Here is a 19,034-nt window from a genome sequence, read left to right as displayed (position 1 = left end):
ACATTAACTAGTCAAGGCTGAGTCACCACCACCACAAAGGCAAAAATTCAGTTTTATTTGATACTTGCTGTTCCAAAATTAGAACAATAGAAAGAAGACATAGGCATCTATGAAACCACAGAGCTTCCAGTTAACTTTTTATTTTAATCTGTTAGTTTCCAATTGCTGCCTCAAAGGTAACTGTGATTCAACATCTACACCACCTTCATTTAAATGGCAGGAATATTATTATAATTCTACCTATTTTCTAAATTTGGATATAAATGTAACCCTATGAGAAAAAAATGCCATTATCTTCCCCAATAGTCACTACATAAGAGAGACGTTTGCAACTATGATGAAACCAATTTCAGTTTCTTCTAAAAAAAACCTTGATTATATATGAATATATATCTCCCTCTCACTTTTTTTGAGGGACTACAAGCCCTCTATAGAAGGGCTTCTAAGAGTTTTCATTTCTGAAGCAGTTTTGAAATGATATATTCCTAAATCTTAGACAAATCTTAAGTCTTAGACAAGACACTCTTGTCTAAGAGTGATGGAATTTTGTGATAAAATTGTGATAGAACTTTTAGGCAGAATTAAAGTTCACAGTAATTGGGAGTATAAATATTTAAGTAAAGTCTAGAAAGTTAAGTCAAAATATATACTTCTTTAAATAAAGTGGTGCATAATTATTGTTATATTTTGTCCTGTATATCTTCTCTTGTTTATTTTCTTCTACATAAAGTCAAAACAAATAACTTGTAAACTCTAGAACGGGAAAGTTGAGTGAATAAAGCAAATTTGTCCTTGTAATAGCCTCATACCACTTTACAAAGTTATATGAAACATCTGGCTAAAGAAAAAGAATGGACATAATTTAATGCCAAGAGTTCTACCCCCACTTCAGTTTCAATGTAAATTTTAGCTACTGAAAAAACCCTAGTGCTTTTAAAAACCAAAAATATCTGAGCTTTCAATTCAAAAACAGGAATAAATTATTAGAGGAAAAGTAATTAGTATATGATTAAGACATATTTATCAAATTCTTCCAAAGGTATCAATACAATACCTTTCAAAGGTATCAATACAAGTGAAGCAGTCAGACTTCACTTATATTAATTATTTTAAAAATTTCCTGTAAGAAAAAATGTGCTTTACATTTACATGTTTAATGAAAATATTTTTATAAAACTGTCTTTTATAACTTAAATCAATAAAAGTTTAAGAGTTACTATTCAGATCACATGGTCACGTCACACTATCTTAATAACTATTATTAAGAATATACATACAGACTCTGGCAAGACCTGAAACCAAGGAAAAAAAAATAGCAAAGCGGCAGTTTTAAAATTCAAACCGCTGGGAATGCTCCCTCAGGCAAACTTTACAAATAGTAAAGCCTTAGTCATCTGAGCAAGCAACTAACTTTAACGTATTCCAACTGTTCTTTGTAAACTGATTTAGCTCCTGGAGTTACTGGAAAGAAGAAGGAAAAAGTTCCCATAAAAGACTCCAGGTGCAAGATCTCAGGCCCAGGAGCTCCTGTCGGGGAGGAGGACTTACCAGTTGGCGCTGTCTTATGCCGAGACTGAGATCAAGGAAGCCGTTGGCTGAATACACCAGAAATACATCTACACATGGAACAACTCCTACAGAACACCTACTGAATGCTGGCAGAAGACCTGAGACCTCCCAAAAGGCAAGAAACTCCCCACATACCTGGGTAGGGCAAAAGAAAACAGAAAAAAACAGAGACAAAAGAATAGGAATGGGACCTGAACCAGTGGGAGGGAGCTGTGAAGGAGGAAAGTTTTCCACACACTAGGAAGCCCCTTCGCGGGCAGAGACTGCGGGTGGTGGAGGGGGAAAACTTCGGAGCCGGTTGCGGAGGGCAAAGCGGAGAGATTCCCGCATAGAGGATCAGTGCCGCCAACCCGCACTCACCAGCCCAAGAGGCTTGTCTGCTCACCCGCCGGGGTGGGCGGGGCTGGGAGCTGAGGCTCTGGCTTCGGTTGGAGCGCAGGGAGAGGACAGGCGGCATGAACACAGCCTGAAGGGGTTAGTGCACCACGGCTAGCCGGGAGGGAGTCCAGAAAAAAGTCTGGACCTGCCGAAAAGGCAAGAGGCTTTTTCTTCCCTCTTTGTTTCCTGGTGCGCGAGGAGAGGGGATTAAGAGCGCAGTTTAAAGGAGCGCCAGAGATGGGCGCAAGCCCCGGCTATCAGCACGGACCCCAGAGACGGGCATAAGACGCTAAGGCTGCTGCTGCCGCCACCAAGAAGCCTGTGTGCGAGCACAGGTCACTATCCCCACCGCCCCTCCCAGGAGCCTGTGCAGCCCGCCACTGCCAGGGTCCCGGGATCCAGGGACAACTTCCCCGGGAGAACGCATGGCGCACCTCAGGCTAGTGCAACGTCACACCGGCCTCTGCCACCGCAGGCTCGCCCCGCACTCCGTGCCCTTCCCTCCCCCAGGCCTGAGTGAGCCAGAGCCTCCGAAGCAGCTGCTTCTTTAACCCCGTCCTGTCTGAGTGAAGAACAGACGCCCTCCGGTGACCTACATGCGGAGGCGGGGCCAAATCCAAAGCTGAGCCCCGGGAGCTGTGCAAACAAAGAAGAGAAAGGGAAATGTCTCCCAGCAGCCTCAGGGGCACCGGATTAAATCTCCACAATCATCTTGGGGCACCGGATTAAATCTCCACAATCGTCTTGATGTACCCTGCATCTGTGGAATAACTGAATAGAAAACGAATCATCCCAAATTGAGGAGGTAGACTTTGAGAGCAAGATTTATTTATTTTTTTTCCCATTTTCCTCTTTTTGTGAGTGTGGTTTGTGTATGCTTCTGTGTGAGATTTTGTCTGTATAGCTTTGCTTTCACCATTTGTCCTAGGGTTCTATCTGTCCGTTTTTTTTTTCTTTTAAAAAAATTCTTTTTCTTAATATTTTTTATTTTAATACCTTTTTATATTTTATCTTACTTTATTTTATCTTCTTTCCTTCCTTCCTTTCTTTCTCTTTCTTTCTCTCTTTCTTTCTCTCTTTCTTTGTTCTTTTTCTCCCTTTTATTCTGAGCCGTGTGGATGAAAGGCTCTTGGTGCAGCAGCCAGGAGTCAGTGCTGTGCCTCTGAGGTGGGGGAGCCAAGTTCAGGACACTGGTCCACAAGAGACCTCCCAGCTCCACATAATATCAAACAGCGAAAATCTCCCAGAGATCTACATCTCAACACCAGCAACCAGCTTCACTCAACGACCAGCAAGCTACAGTGCTGGACATCCTATGCCAAACAACTAGCAAGACAGGAACACAACCCCACCCATTAGAAGAGAGGCTGCCTAAAATCATAATAATTCCACAGACACCCCAAAACATACCACCAGACATGGACCTGCCCACCAGAAAGAAAAGATCCAGCCTCATCCACCAGAACACAGGCACTAGTCCCCTCCACCAGGAAGCCTACACAACCCACTGAACCAACTTTAGCTACTGGGGACAGACACCAAAAACAATGGGAATTACGAACCTGCAGGCTGCAAAAAGGAGACCCCAAACACAGTAAGATAAGCAAAATGAGAAGACAGAAAAACACACAGCAGAGGAAGGAGTTAGATAAAAACCCACCAGACCTAAGAAATGAAGAGGAAATAGGCAGTCTACCTGAAAAAGAATTCAGAATAATGATTGTAAAGATGATCCAAAATCTTGGAAATAGAATAAAGAAAATGCAAGAAACATTTGACAAGGACCTAGAAGAACTAAAGATGAAACTAGCAATGATGAACAACACAAAAAATGAAATTAAAAATACTCTAGATGGGCACAATAGCAGAATAACTGAGGCAGAAGAACAGATAAGTGACCTGGAAGATAAAATAGTGGAAATAGCTACTGCAGAGCAGAATAAAGAAAAAAGAATGAAAAGAACTGAGGACCATCTCAGAGAGCACTGGGACAACATTAAATGCACCAACATTCGAATTATAGGGGGTCCAGAAGAAGAAGAGAAAAAGAAAGGGACTGAGAAAATATTTGAAGAGATTATAGTTGAAAACTTCCCTAATATGGGAAAGGAAATAGTTGATAATCAAGTCCAGGAAGCACAGAGAGTCCCATACAGGATAAATCCAAGGAGAAACATTCCAAAACACATATTAATCAAACTGTCAAAAATTAAATACAAAAAAAACATATTAAAAGCAGAAAGGGAAAAACAACAAATAACGCACAAGGGAATCCCCATAAGGTTAACAGCTGAAACTCTGCAAGCCAGAAGGACTGGCAGGACATATTTAAAGTGATGAAGGAGAAAAACCTACAACCAAGATTACTCTACCTAGCAAGGATCTCATTCAGATTTGATGGAGAAATTAAAACCTTTACAGATGAGCAAAAGCTGAGAGAGTTCAGCACCACCAAACCAGCTTTACAACAAATGCTAAAGGAACTTCTCTAGGCAAGAAACACAAGATAAGGAAAGACCTACAATAAAAAACCCAAAACAATTAAGAAAATGGGAATAGAAACTTACAGATCAATAATTACCTTAAATGTAAATGGATTAAATGCTCCCACCAAAAGACAGACTGCCTGAATGGATACAAAAACAAGACCCATATATATGCTGTCTAAAAGAGACCCACTTCAGACCTAGAGACACATACAGAATGAAAGTGAGGGCATGGAAAAAGCTATTCCATGCAAATGGAAACCTAAAGAAAGCTGGAGTAGCAATTCTCATATCAGACAAAATAGACTTTAAAATACAGACTATTAGAAGAGACAAAGAAGGAAACTACATAATGATCAAGGGATCGATCCAAAAAGAAGATATAACAATTGTAAATATTTATGCACCCAACATAGGAGCACCTCAATACATGAGGCAAATATTAACAGTGATAAAAGGGGAAATCGACAGTAACACATTCATAGTAGGGGACTTTAACACCCCACTTTCACCAATGGACAGATCATCCAAAATGAAAATAAATAAGGAAACACAAGCTTTAAATGATACATTAAACAAGATGGACTTAATTGATATTTATAGGACATTCCATCCAAAAACAACAGAATACACATTTTTCTCAAGTGCTCATGGAACATTCTCCAGGATAGATCCTATCTTGGGTCACAAATCAAGCCTTGGTAAATTTAAGAAAACTGAAATTGTATCCAGTATCTTTTCCAACCACAACACTATGAGACTAGATATCAATTACAGGAAAAGATCTGTAAAAAATACAAACACATGGAGGCTAAACAATACACTACTTAATAACTAAATGATCACTGAAGAAATCAAAGAGGAAATCAAAAAATACCTAAAAACAAATGACAATGGAGACATGATGACCCAAAACCTATGGGATGCAGCAAAAGCAGTTCTAAGAGGGAAGTTTACAGCAATACAAACCTACCTTAAAAAACACGAAACATCTCAAACAAACAACCTAACCTTGCACCTAAAGCAATTTGAGAAAGAAGAACCAAAAAACCCCAAAGTCAGCAGAAGGAAAGAAATCATAAAGATCAAATCAGAAATAAATTAAAAAGAAATGAATGAAACGATAGCAAAGATCAATAAAACTAAAAGCTGGTTCTTTGAGAAGATAAACAAAATCAATAGCCACACTCATCAAGAAAAAAAGGGAGAAGACTCAACTCAATAGAATTAGAAATGAAAAGGAGAAGTAACAACTGACACTGCAGAAACACAAAAGATCATGAGAGCTTACTACAAGCAACTCTATGCCAATAAAATGGACAACCTGGAAGAAATGCACAACCTGCCAAGACTGAATCAGAAAGAAACAGAAAATATGAACAGACCAATCACAAGCACTGAAATTGAAACTGTGATTAAAAATCTTCCAACAAACAAAAGTCCAGGACCAGATGGCTTCACAGGCGAATTCTATCAAACATTTAGAGAAGAGTTAACACCTATCCTTCTCAAACTCTTCCAAAATATAGCAGAGGGAGGAACACTCCCAAACTCATTCTGCGAGGCCACCATCACCCTGATACCAAAACAAGACAAGGATGTCACAAAGAAAGAAAACTACAGGTCAATATCACTGATGAACACAGATGCAAAAATCCTCAACAAAATACTAGCAAACAGAATCCAACAGCACATTAAAAGGATCATACACCATGATCAAGTGGGGTTTATTCCAGGAATGCAAGGATTCTTCAATACACACAAATCAATCAACGTGATACACCATATTAACAAACTGAAGGAGAAAAACCATATGATCATCTCAATAGATGCAGAGAAAGCTTTTGACAAAATTCAACACCGATTTATGAAAAAAACCCTCCAGAAAGTAGGCATAGAGGGAACTTTCCTCATCATAATAAAGGCCATATATGACAAACCCACAGCCAACATCATCCTCAATGGTGAAAAGCTGAAAGCATTTCCATGAAGATCAGGAACAAGACAAGGTTGCCAACTCTCACCACTCTTATTCAACATAGTTTTGGAAGTTTTAGCCACAGCTATCAGAGAAGAAAAGTAAATAAAAGGGATCCAAATCGGAAAAGAAGAAGTAAAGCTGTCACTGTTTGCAGATGACATGATACTATGCATAGAGAATCCTAAAGATGCTACCAGAAAACTACTAGAGCTAATCAATGAATTTGGTAAAGTAGCAGGATACAAAATTAATGCACAGAAATCTCTGGCATTCCTATACACCAATGATGAAAAATCTGAAAGTGAAATCAAGAAAACACTCCCATCTACCATTGCAACAAAAAGAATAAAATATCTAGGAATAAACCTACCTAAGGTGACAAAAACCTGCATGCAGAAAATCATAAGACACTGATGAAAGAAATTAAAGATGATACAAATAGATGGAGAGATATACCATGTTCTTGGATTGGAAGCATCAACATTGTGAAAATGACTCTACTACCCAAAGCAATCTACAGATTCAATGCAATCCTATCAAACTACCACTGGCAATTTTCACAGAACTAGAACAAAAAATTTCACAATTTGTATGGAAACACAAAAGACCCCGAATAGCCAAAGCAATCTTGAGAACGAAAAACAGAGCTGGAGGAATCAGGCTCCCTGACTTCAGACTATACTACAGAGCTACAGTAATCAAGACAGTATGGTACTGGCACAAAAACAGAAATATATATCAATGGAACAGGATAGAAAGCCCGGAGATAAACCCACGCACATATGGTCACCTTATCTTTGATAAAGGAGGCAGCAATGTACAGTGCAGAAAGGACAGCCTCTTCAATAAGTGGTGCTGGGAAAACTGGACAGGTACATGTAAAAGTATGAGATTAGATCACTCCCTAACACCATACACAAAAATAAGCTCAAAATGGATGAAAGACCTAAATGTAAGGCCAGACACCATCAAACTCTTAGAGGAAAACATAGGCAGAACACTCTATGACATAAATCACAGCAAGATCCTTTTTGACCCACCTCCTGGAGAAATGGAAATAAAAACAAAAATAAACAAATGGGACCTAATGAAACTTCAAAGCTTGTTGCACAGCAAAGGAAACCATAAACAAGACCAAAAGACAACCCTCAGAATGGGAGAAAATATTTGCAAATGAAGCAACTGACAAAGGATTAATCTCCAAAATTTACAAGCAGCTCATGCAGCTCAATAACAACAAAACAAACAACCCAATCCAAAAATGGGCAGGAGACCTAAATAGACATTTCTCCAAAGAATATATACAGACTGCCAACAAACACATGAAAGAATGCTCAACATCATTAATCATTAGAGAAATGCAAATCAAAACTACAATGAGATATCATCTCACACCAGTCAGAATGGCCATCATCAAAAAATGTAGAAACAATAAATGCTGGAGAGGGTGTGGAGAAAAGGGAACACTCTTGCACTGCAGGTGGGAATGTGAATTGGTACAGCCACTATGAAGAACAGTATGGAGGTTCCTTAGAAAACTACAAGTAGAACTACCATATGACCCAGCAATCCCACTACTGGGCATATACCCTGAGAAAACCATAATTCAAAAAGAGTCATGTACCAAAATGTTCATTGCTGCTGTATTTACAATAGCCAGGAGATGGAAACAACCTAAGTGTCCATCATTGGATGAATGGATAAAGAAGATGTGGCACATATATACAGTGGAATATTACTCAGCCATAAAAAGAAACGAAATTGAGCTCTTTGTAATGAGGTGGATGGACCTAGAGTCTGTCATACAGAGTGAATTAAGTCAGGAGGAGAAAGACATATACTGTATATATGTAATATATATATATACCGTATATATGGAATATATATATATATATAACACATATATATGGAATTTAAGGGAAAAAAATGTCATGAAGAACCTAGGGGTAAGACAGGAATAAAGACACAGACCTACTAGAGAACGGACTTGAGGATATGGGGAGCGGGAAGAGTAAGCTGTGTGAAAGCGAGAGAGAGGCATGGACGTATATACGCTACCAAACGTAAAATAGATAGCTAGTGGAAGCAACCGCATAGCACAGGGAGATCAGCTCGGTGCTTTGTGACCACCTAGAGGGGTGGAATAGGGAGGGTGGTAGGGAGGGAGATGCAAGAGGGAAGAGATATGGGAACATATGTATATGTATAACTGATTCACTTTGTTATAAAGCAGAAAACACACCATTGTAAAGCAATTATACTCCAATAAAGATGTTAAAAAAAAAAAGAAAGAATATATATTCATACATCCTCCTATATTCCTTCCCCATATAAAATTATATGTTTAAAATTATACATGATATATGTTTAAATAAACTATACATATTTATATATGTGTATCAAGTTAAATATGTTAAATTATTTAATATTATATATTATAATCATATATATTAAATAAATTAAATTATACATGTTTATGCACTTAGTTTGTTTAAAATATAGCTAATATTTATAGCTATATATAGCTAAGTTTATATATAACTAATAAAGTTTATAAGAGTCACCTAGCTTCTTAGGAAGGTGATAACATGTGTACCTAAGGAAAAGGGAAATTAAAAGTCATGGATATAAAATTAGGAACCTCCATGGAAATTTAAAAGTTTTTCATCTCCTATAATAGCTGGGAATGTCAGACTGAATCTGTGAGTAAGAGAGAGAGTTGACTGCCAGTTAAATGTTCCCCACTCCATACTACAAATCTCCTGTGCTAAAATAAGGACACCAGTAGGAAAGGAACAGGACCCTAAAATATGGGTCCTAAAACATGGGTTGAGGAAATTTAGGCAGATGTAGAAAAGGCCAATAATATCAAACTTACAAATTCCCCCAAGCCTCCCTTGCCACTGGAGGTGGACATCCTTCCTCTTTTTGAAGGAACCAGTTTCTCTTCTACATAAAAGCCTTTCTGTAACTTCATCTGCAGAAGTTGCTCCAAAAGTTGAAGCTTGTTTTCCTCAGAATCTACCATCACCATTTTCATTGCCCCCAAGCCTTTAATGATATTCCTCCCAGCATAGCCTAGAATGAGAGATAAAGGCCTATATGTGGAGACAGCCTATATGGGAAAGACAGAATTTCACAAATCTATTTTGTCAGTAGTCTGAGGTGTATAAGTGAGGATATTGTAAGGGTGATAGAGCAAGTTGGACAAAATATAAGGCTCAATTGGCTGCATTCCTTTCCATGAGGGTAACTTATCCAGGATTTTGGATTTAATGAATTGGCTTGAACACCTGGGAGAGATGTAATTCGTTTACTATGTTAGTTAATTAAGGCCTAGACTCAATATGACCTACAGTTAATGGTGTAAAAATTTGGAACTTTCCATATTTGCAAATGAAGCAACTGACAAAGGATTAATCTCCAAAATTTATAAGTAGCTCACGCAGCTCAATAACAAAAAAACAAACAACCCAATCCAAAAATGGGCAGAAGACCTAAATAGACATTTCTCCAAAGAAGATATACAGACTGCCAACAAACACATGAAAGCATGCTCAATATCATTAATCATTAGAGAAATGCAAATCAAAACTACAATGAGATATCTCACACCAGTCAGAATGGCCATCACCAAAAAATCTAGAAACAATAAATGCTGGAGAGGGTGTGGAGAAAAGGGAACACTCTTGCACTGCTGGTGGGAACGTGAATTGGTACAGCCACTATGGAGAACAGTATGGAAGTTCCTTAAAAAACTACAAATAGAACTACCATATGGCCCAGCAATTCCACTACTGGGCATATACCCTGAGAAAACCATAATTCAAAAAAAGTCATGTACCAAAATGTTCATTGCAGCTCTATTTACAATAACCCAGAGATGGAAACAACCTAAGTGTCCATCATCGGATGAATGGATAAAGAAGATGTGGCACATATGTACAATGGAATATTACTCAGCCATAAAAAGAAACAAAATTGAGCTCTTTGTAATGAGGTGGATAGACCCAGAGTCTGTCATACAGAGTGAAGTAAGTCAGAAAGAGAAAGACAAATACCGTATGCTAACACGTATATATGGAATTTAAGAAAAAAAAATGTCATGAAGAACCTAGGGGTAAGACAGGAATAAAGACACAGACCTACTAGAGAACGGACTTGAGGATATGGGGAGCGGGAAGAGTGAGCTGTGTCAAAGCGAGAGAGAGGCATGGACGTATATACGCTACCAAATGTAAGGTAGATAGCTAGTGGGAAGCAGCCGCATAGCACAGGGAGATCAGCTCGGTGCTTTGTGACCGCCTGGAGGGGTGGGATAGGGAGGGTGGGAGGGAGGGAGACGCAAGAGGGAAGAGATATGGGAACATATGTATATGTATAACTGATTCACTTTGCTATACAGCAGAAACTAACACACCATTGTAAAGCAATTATACTCCAATAACGATGTAAAAAAAAAAAAATTTGTAACTTTCCTGGCACACTATAGAAGAGAGTTCTAAGGTTCAGGAAATGGGTTCTGCCACCTGCTAATCATTATCCTGCCCCCCACCCAGGTTGTGGAGGGACTATTTACAAAATTATTTTTAGGGTGGATAAAACTATAGGGAATATTGCAATATTCTGCTGGTGGTAATAGAAGAGCTGTTAACACCTCCAGGGCTACAGGGAAATGTGTTTATATGAAGCAAGAATTAATGAGATGAAAAACACCAAATGGAGACTTTTTTTTAAAAAAGTGAGCTGGCTTATAGCAAGCTAGACAAGCTAATAACGAGATATTTTGAAGTGAATTATGTGATTGTGGAAATTATAACTGTATTAGCATATATCACTTCTGCATTTAGGACTTGCCTTCTAAAACCATGGTTTCTCTCTCATTCCAGACCTCTCTCCAACCCTGACTTACACAAGATACTTGGTTTACGAACTTTTAATGTTTTATTTTCCATTTTGATTTGAGTTTTATTTTTAAATCTATATCTAGAATCATATATAAAATGGGGTAATAACAGTCCCTACTGTATGAAGTTCTTGTAAGGATTAAAAGACATAACACCTGAAAAGCACTTAGAACAGTTCACTCAATAAACTTAACTCTTCTTAGCACTAATAGAATTATGTCCATTACAAAAGCTGCAGTATCAGCTAGATCACTCTTTTAAGTTTCACTTGAATGTATCATTTTACTTTTATCTCCACTTTTATATTTATGTTGCAAGCTATGTCTTAAATAAAATCACATTTGGCTTTCTAGATCTAAATAAATTAGCTCAAATTCAACTAATTAGTACATCTTTTTATATTACTCGTTTGGCATTTTAATTATCTTTTTTTATCACTAAAATGATTTATGTATATATGGCTGATAACTGTTAAAGAAAACCAGAACTCAACAGTAGTTAAAGTGGTAAAAAAAAAAACAGATTTTATTCGGGAACTATCACAATAAGAGAAAGAGACCTCAGTATAGAACTCAGTTCCACATATGGCATGGACAAACAGAGATATAGCCAAGCAGGGTGGGGATTAGTGGATGAAAAATTAAGAGAAAATATCAAGAGTAGGGGAGATTTCGGTTAAATAGACCTAACAGGATTCTTGTTAAAGGCAGGCCAGGGTGATCAGATATCACTTGGGGGATAGTGGGAGATAAGGAATTTGGTCAGGTAGGGGATTCTGGCTAAACTGAAATCTGCTAAATTTGAGCCATGCAGCCCCATAGGACGGATGTCAGAGTTGAGGCTTAGAGGTTTTAAAGGAGCCTGCCTAAAGTTAGGTCAAGGAGGGCATCTTATCATTCTCTCTTCTTGTTTTAGTAGAAGAGGCAGTCTTTTTTGCTTGAGTGTTATAAGTCTATTTCTCACTCAGTTGTCTTTTATTCATGAAGTATCAGCTTAACTATCTACTGTAACTTGGTAGTAAAGATTTTTGCTGAAAGGTACAAAAAGTCAGGCATTTAATGAGGAGAGTTTCTATGAAAATTAAAAAAAGACAAAGATTAATAGTTGGACACCCAGTTTCTGAGTCCAGAGGACACTCAGATGGGAAGATTTCTAGATGTTGGGCTTGAAGCATCTTTAGGTGGTGGAGTTAGTGAGGATGGCAGTGGCAATTCAGTGGATATCCTGGTGTGCAGTGAATGTATCTGATAATGGCACTAGGTGTTCCAGTGAACTTTATGAGTGTCCCACAGCAGGAGGCATGAAGGTTGCCCATAAATGGTCCATGTCAGGGGGGTGAGAGAAAAGCTGGAAATGCTAATTACTAACAGAATGCATAAGACAGGATCCAGATCAGTTCACAGGTAGATAAAAAAGTAGAAAGTAAAATAGCTTACCTAGCGGAGAAAATTAGAGAAAAATGAACAAGATTATAATCTAATAATCTACACAGGTGTCCTATAGTTTCCCAATTAATTATAAAAAATACGTCTCCATAGTCACCCCTCTTTCGATTCTTGTTTACAAAATAAGTGTGGTCTCATTAGATTGGGCCTGATTTTTTACATACGTGGAACAACAAGAATGGTAATTGACCAGATAGGCCTTTTTAAGTTTGCTTTGTTGGAACTTTTCATAAAGAATCTCAGATTAGACTTTTAAAAGCCTCTTGAGCCTAGGGCACCACACCAAGAACTCACCATCAGACTTCTGCATTACCTACAGATTTGGGTGAATTCCTCTCTTCCTGAGGTCCCCAAATAGCCTAACCTTCCTGGGCCTGCCAGGAAGTGACTTTCCTTATTCACCTCTAAGGCTAGGAATCCTATAAGCCAGTACCAGGCCAGTTTTTCCAAAAGGGATTTGTAAGCATTGGTTCCATAAAGTCAACCTTTGATCTTTAAAGCTATCTGGTCATATCAGATTTTCTGCATTATTCTCAAATATGACATTTCAGGAAGACCTTGGTAATATAACTGACATTTCCAATTATGGCCTGTTACAAGGAGGATAGATTCTTATTGAACTTCCACAGATAATTATATTTCAATGAAAATAAGAATACTTCATTATAGTTTTCAAATTCTGGAGGGAGCAGGTAGGTGAAAGGTAAATGTTTCAGTTTTGTCTATAAAAGTATAATCTACTAATTTGTTATGAGTTATAGATAGCTTAAGGGAAAAGGGTGCCTTATATATAGAAAATAGAACATTAAAGAACTATCAACATCTCAAAGAAAAATTGTAATCATCCTTTATCAGTTCATTCAGTATCATGAAATTTATTCTTGTTCTGCCTGACCTTGGGTTAGCAGTTTTATGAATCCATCAGCCTCTTCACTAGAGTTCTGGAAATCCATACTAAGTCCTTTAAGATTATTTAAACAATGCTGTCAGAAGCCTGTACATCAGATACCTCTTACAGTCCTTTCGATGGTCTCTGAGACAGTCACTTATTGTTGAAGATAAAGCATTCTGGCCTTAGCTGATTGCAAATTCATTCACAGAAGAATCAGACTAAGATGGAAACTATCTATGGGTGATGAATAAAAATGACCATGGCCATGTCAAAAGATATGAGAGTTCATTTGACAAGGAAATCTGGTTATTTCTATGGCATAGAACATTTAAAAATAATAATTGGAATTATGACTGATAACATCACAGCCAATCTACCATGGACAGTGAGGGTAGTGACAAATTTCTATGAAATTCATACAACTTCTGAAATACTTATATTAATAATATTTACCCATGCCAATATAACCTGGGAGAGGTTAAGGCATCTCCTCTTATGTGATAAAGCCTTTTTATGTAATTCAATACATCAAATAAACTGAATTAGCTTAACAGCTCTTTTTTAAAATGTGAGAGAACAAATCATTTGAGACTTTCCAGGAGCCCTCTGGGAGATCTCAAAGTCAGTTTGAGAACAAAAAGGGTTAATTTAGAATTTGATTTTGGAAAGTTGTCGAAAATGTCAAAATGTTTGAACACCTGATCACTATGAAAAAATATTTAGTTTCTCTTAAACAATTGAGAACATGATAAAGTATAGCATAAATCATAGGAAATTATTCTAATAAAATATAAAATCTTGGATTCTTAGGCAGGTTACTTAAAAGGTAAAGAAAAATCTTTTACCATCTTTTATTAATAGCAGGCAAATAATCCAAGAAAGCTTTGCTGTTTTAACACTGAGAAAACCAAACTCTAGTTTTGCATCAGTACACCACTGAGCTCATAAAAATAACAACAAAACTTATATATAAACCCATCCAATTAGCCAGCTCTGATCGTGTGAGATGATTCCTTTTCTAGGATTCCTTTCCCACAAAACTTCTGCAACCTGTTTTTATACTCATTTAGGTGTTTTTTTTTTTTTTTTTCTCCCTATATTTTCCTCTTTCTCATTCTGGAACAAAACATGAGTACCTTTTTTTTTTTTACAGAAAACTATAGGGACTAGATAATTGTGAAATGTCTGTCACATATTAGGATTTTGTAGCAGACTAGCAAATTTTACAAATATAGTATCTCACAATTTTTACAGGTTTATGCTCCTCATGGTACATCTTTTCAAAGTGGCAAAAGGAATATATTTATGAACTGAACCAAATATATTTAGTTTCTCTATATTACATAAAAATAAAACCCCAAAAGTATCTAAAGTTAAACAGATGCTAATAGGTGTTTCAGCAGTTTTCTTACTTAGAAATCATCTAAATGTTTAGTGAATATTTCAGCTTAATTTAATTTAGCATAGATTTAATGTTTCAAGTTACCAAAAAAGACATGGAAACTGTTTTCACACACATACACTATATAATTAAAGCTAGCCATCATCTCAAGTTATTTCCTTGTTAATAATTTTTATAGAACATGCATGTTAGACAAGTATAACAAAGCAAGAAACCTAAAAACTTCATTACAAAACACATGTTTATATTATATTTAAGTGCTGATAGCTTAGAAGACATAGCTGTTTTTATTAGACTAACAATATCAAACTAATATTATTTGTCAAGGATTTACCCAAATCATGTGAACTTGAAAAGTATTTGGGTTAGTTTCTATATTTTGGGGAGTTTTGCAATATTTAATTAATATCAGTGCTCATTTATCTCTAAGTCAATTTAAATAGTACTCCTTTAAAGGATTTTATAAATTAATTTGGTAATACCATCCAGAGGTAGAAAAATATCAGATATAGTATAACATACACATACATGCTAAACACACATCCAGATGGGCACATGGATCCTACTGCTTTTATTATAAAATTTTAACAATGTGTCAAACGAGTAATATACTCTCATCTTTGCTCTATTTACGTTTGTATCTAAATTGTGTTTATAGCAGATGGAACAAGTTAAAATTACCTGTTCAATGTGAATGCTACAGCTTTTTACCAATATTTATGAAGGTGACTTTTAAGATTTTCTTTTGCCCTAATTTGTAATCTTTTGGAGGCTGTGAACTATGTTTTAGGTAAGAGACTAAGGGAATATCAGGCTGCTGTCTGGATGTTTCCAAAGCTCATATGAATGGATAAAACATCCAGCGTGTTTCTAAGTAGTCTTTTTTTCCTTTTGTTTCATTCAGCCACAAACAGTTGCTTTTGGGAGTTCCTGAGTTTCTTCAGAGACATGAAGGGGCAGGTAACTGAGGGGCTGGAGTGGGAAGGGAAAAGTCTGACAAAGAGATGGAGGAGCTAGGGGTCTGAAGGGGGATATAACGGAGAACTCAGGGAGCTGAAGGGAAGACTGACGGTGATAAAAGGAAGGAGGAACAGAAGGTGGGAAGGGAAGGTTCTTAGGGGAGACAGTCTGGGGAGATCTTAAGTCCCAAAGGGACCACTGAATTTCCATATTATTATTCATAAAGTTATGCCAACGAGAAAGGAAAAAGACTGAGTTCATGGAGCATAAAGTCAGCATGGTTTCAGGAATGGAGTTTTCAGTTACTTGAGAAGTTTTCTTGGGAAAAGCAGGATCAAATATAGAGAACAGAGAGGTCTCACAAAGAGCTAAGAAAACTCTTACAGAACAGGAGCTGGAGAGTGAATTCCCACATGAGACAAACAGACAAAAACAATTTTCCAGCCCAGGGAGTCAGGAAGTGAATTCCAACTTGAAGCAATGAGCCAAGAAAAAATTTCCAGCCCAGGAGTCAGGGAGTGAATCCTCACACCAAACAAAGAGCTAGGAAGAAAGACTTCTCTCTAGCCCAGTAGGTACCTTTCAAACAAGGAAGCCTGGGCCTCTAATCCATCTTCAGAGAGTACTCAGAATCTTAAGAATCAAAATCTGTCTTTACTGTGCTTCAGTGGACTGTCATTCAGACCATTGGTTTAGGAGACAGACTGACCAATGGATTCCTGATGAATCAGCCAGGAGTGAAGACAAAAGCTTCAAAGGTTTGCATTTGAGGTCCTTGGTGAGAGGTCTTGGGGTCCAATGGTGAATCTGATTTTATCCAAGTCATGACACAACAACTGTTCAAGAAAACCAGAGCTGGACTGTGGTAAAAACAGATATTATTCAGGAACTATTGTAATAGGGCAAAAGAAACCTCAATATAGAACTTAGCTCAACTCCAAATACAACATGGACAAGAAAGGATTTATAGACAAGGAACAGGGTGGGAATCAGTGGGTGAGAAATTACTAAGAAGAATCATCAGGGTAGGGGTGAGGATTCTGTTTAAACAGGATTCTAGGCCATGGTCATCAGATATCACCTGAGGGGTGGGATGCATGAAGAATTTGATCAGGCAAGATATCAAGGGTGGGGGTTTCTGGCTAATCTGTCTTAGCCGGATTCTTGCTAAAACTGGGCATTGCAGATCAAACAAGGATGAACAGCCAAGGTCCAGGCCTAGAGGGCTTAGAGAAGCCCGACTAAAGTTAAGTTATGGAGGGATCTTGTTATACCTCTAACACCATTTTGAAAAATGTCTTATTTTCAGTAAACACTTTAATCAAATAATAATATACACATGCATAGGAGGGATTAGCAAAGATCAATTAACAACCCTCAGCATTCTGCATGTTCTTATTCCTATTGCCATCAAAACAAATTTTTATAACACCGACTCAGTGAGGAAAGACACATACAGAGAAGAGAAAAATATGGTTAATGTTACAACACAGAATCTTTATGAGGTAGAAACGTTACAACCTAGAATCATCAAGCTTGAAAATCAACTAACTTGGAGGACTTACAGTGCCAGATGTGAAGACTCATTATGAAACTGTAGTATTTTATACCTTGTTGTATTATTACATGTATTAGTTTGTATTACATGTATTAGTACATGTTTTAAATGAATAAAGAAACAGGAAAACAAAAAACAAAAGGCACACAGCCCAGAAACAGAACTACTTATATCTGGTAAACTGATTAATGACAAAACTATCACTGCAACGCAGTGAGTGAGAAAAAGGATGGTCTTTTCAATATGTGGTGATCGGATCATTTGAATACTCATATGGGAAAAAGTCTTGTTCAATTCCCAATGGATCACAGATCTAAATGTAAAAGAAAAAAGTTTCTAGGAGAATATCATGAATTTAGAATGAGTAAAAATTTTTGAGATAGGGTGCTGACAGTGTTCTGTATTTTAACCTGGTTATATAGCGTATTAACATTAAAAAAAGGTGCAAAGTGTATAGTGTCCTGTAGATATTTTACACTTTGAAATTAGTTTACAAAAAAATTTTAATAGGAGTGGAACTTTTCAGTGAAGGACTTCTGGTATTGAAATCTCACTTAGGCTAACTTGCTTATAATTAGAACACTAGGGCAATAATTATTGCTATAATAATTACATATTTTCAAGAATATCATGCTTAAGAGAGCTAATTATTTTGGTTTTCAATATATTGTTACAATAGCCATATCACTGTAACTTAAACATCTAAATAATTTGGCTCTAACTCTCCTATTTCTTCTCCAAAGCCAATTTAGCTGCATTCATCTCCTGTGTCTACTTCTGAGTTTCCACTGATATTTCTCAGAGTGATAGTCCAAATGATTCAAGTGCATGTGGACACTGTAAGGGCAAATATGAATAAAAAGTAGGAGGCTTAATTCTCCCTGTTGAAGATAAGGATAGACACTTCCCTTTCTCCCTTTTCTTACAGGACTTATTTTAGAAAACTTATGATTTAGAATTTTTTTTTAATCTCTTTGGAATGTATGTAAATCCCTGTAAATGCTGGACAAGCCTTTGCCAGAATTATAACCCAGGAATGTCTTTGTCAAGAATCTGAGAAATATGTCTTTGAAAGGTAACCAAGAAAGATACTCCCCCAATCTCTTTATTTTTGTCAGAGGGTTGGAAACTAAACTTGTGGGTACCTTACTCCAAAACTATTTCCTGTCATACAGATATGTTTATTTTTCCTTTGGATAAAGCCAATTAGCTAACACAGCTTGTCACCCAATTACTAGGTGAATTTAGGATGAACTATGTGTGATGGGTGATGCTGGCAAATCCTCTTACTTGAGGACTAGTTATTGTTTATCTTGAAAACATGTAGGTGATGGGTATATACTTGACTATTTAAAGGGTGAGATGTCTTCCTGTCTTTGCAATCTCCTTAGCAGATTGCCTGTGATGGGCATCACCTTCTGGTTTAATGCTTCTCAATAATAAAACTGTCTCTTTC

The sequence above is a fragment of the Monodon monoceros genome, unplaced genomic scaffold, assembly GCF_005190385.1.
Source record: "Monodon monoceros isolate NGI ecotype Baffin Bay Population unplaced genomic scaffold, NGI_Narwhal_1 Super_Scaffold_18, whole genome shotgun sequence".
Classification (NCBI taxonomy): domain Eukaryota; kingdom Metazoa; phylum Chordata; class Mammalia; order Artiodactyla; family Monodontidae; genus Monodon; species Monodon monoceros.
This window is presented reverse-complemented; position numbering follows the sequence as displayed.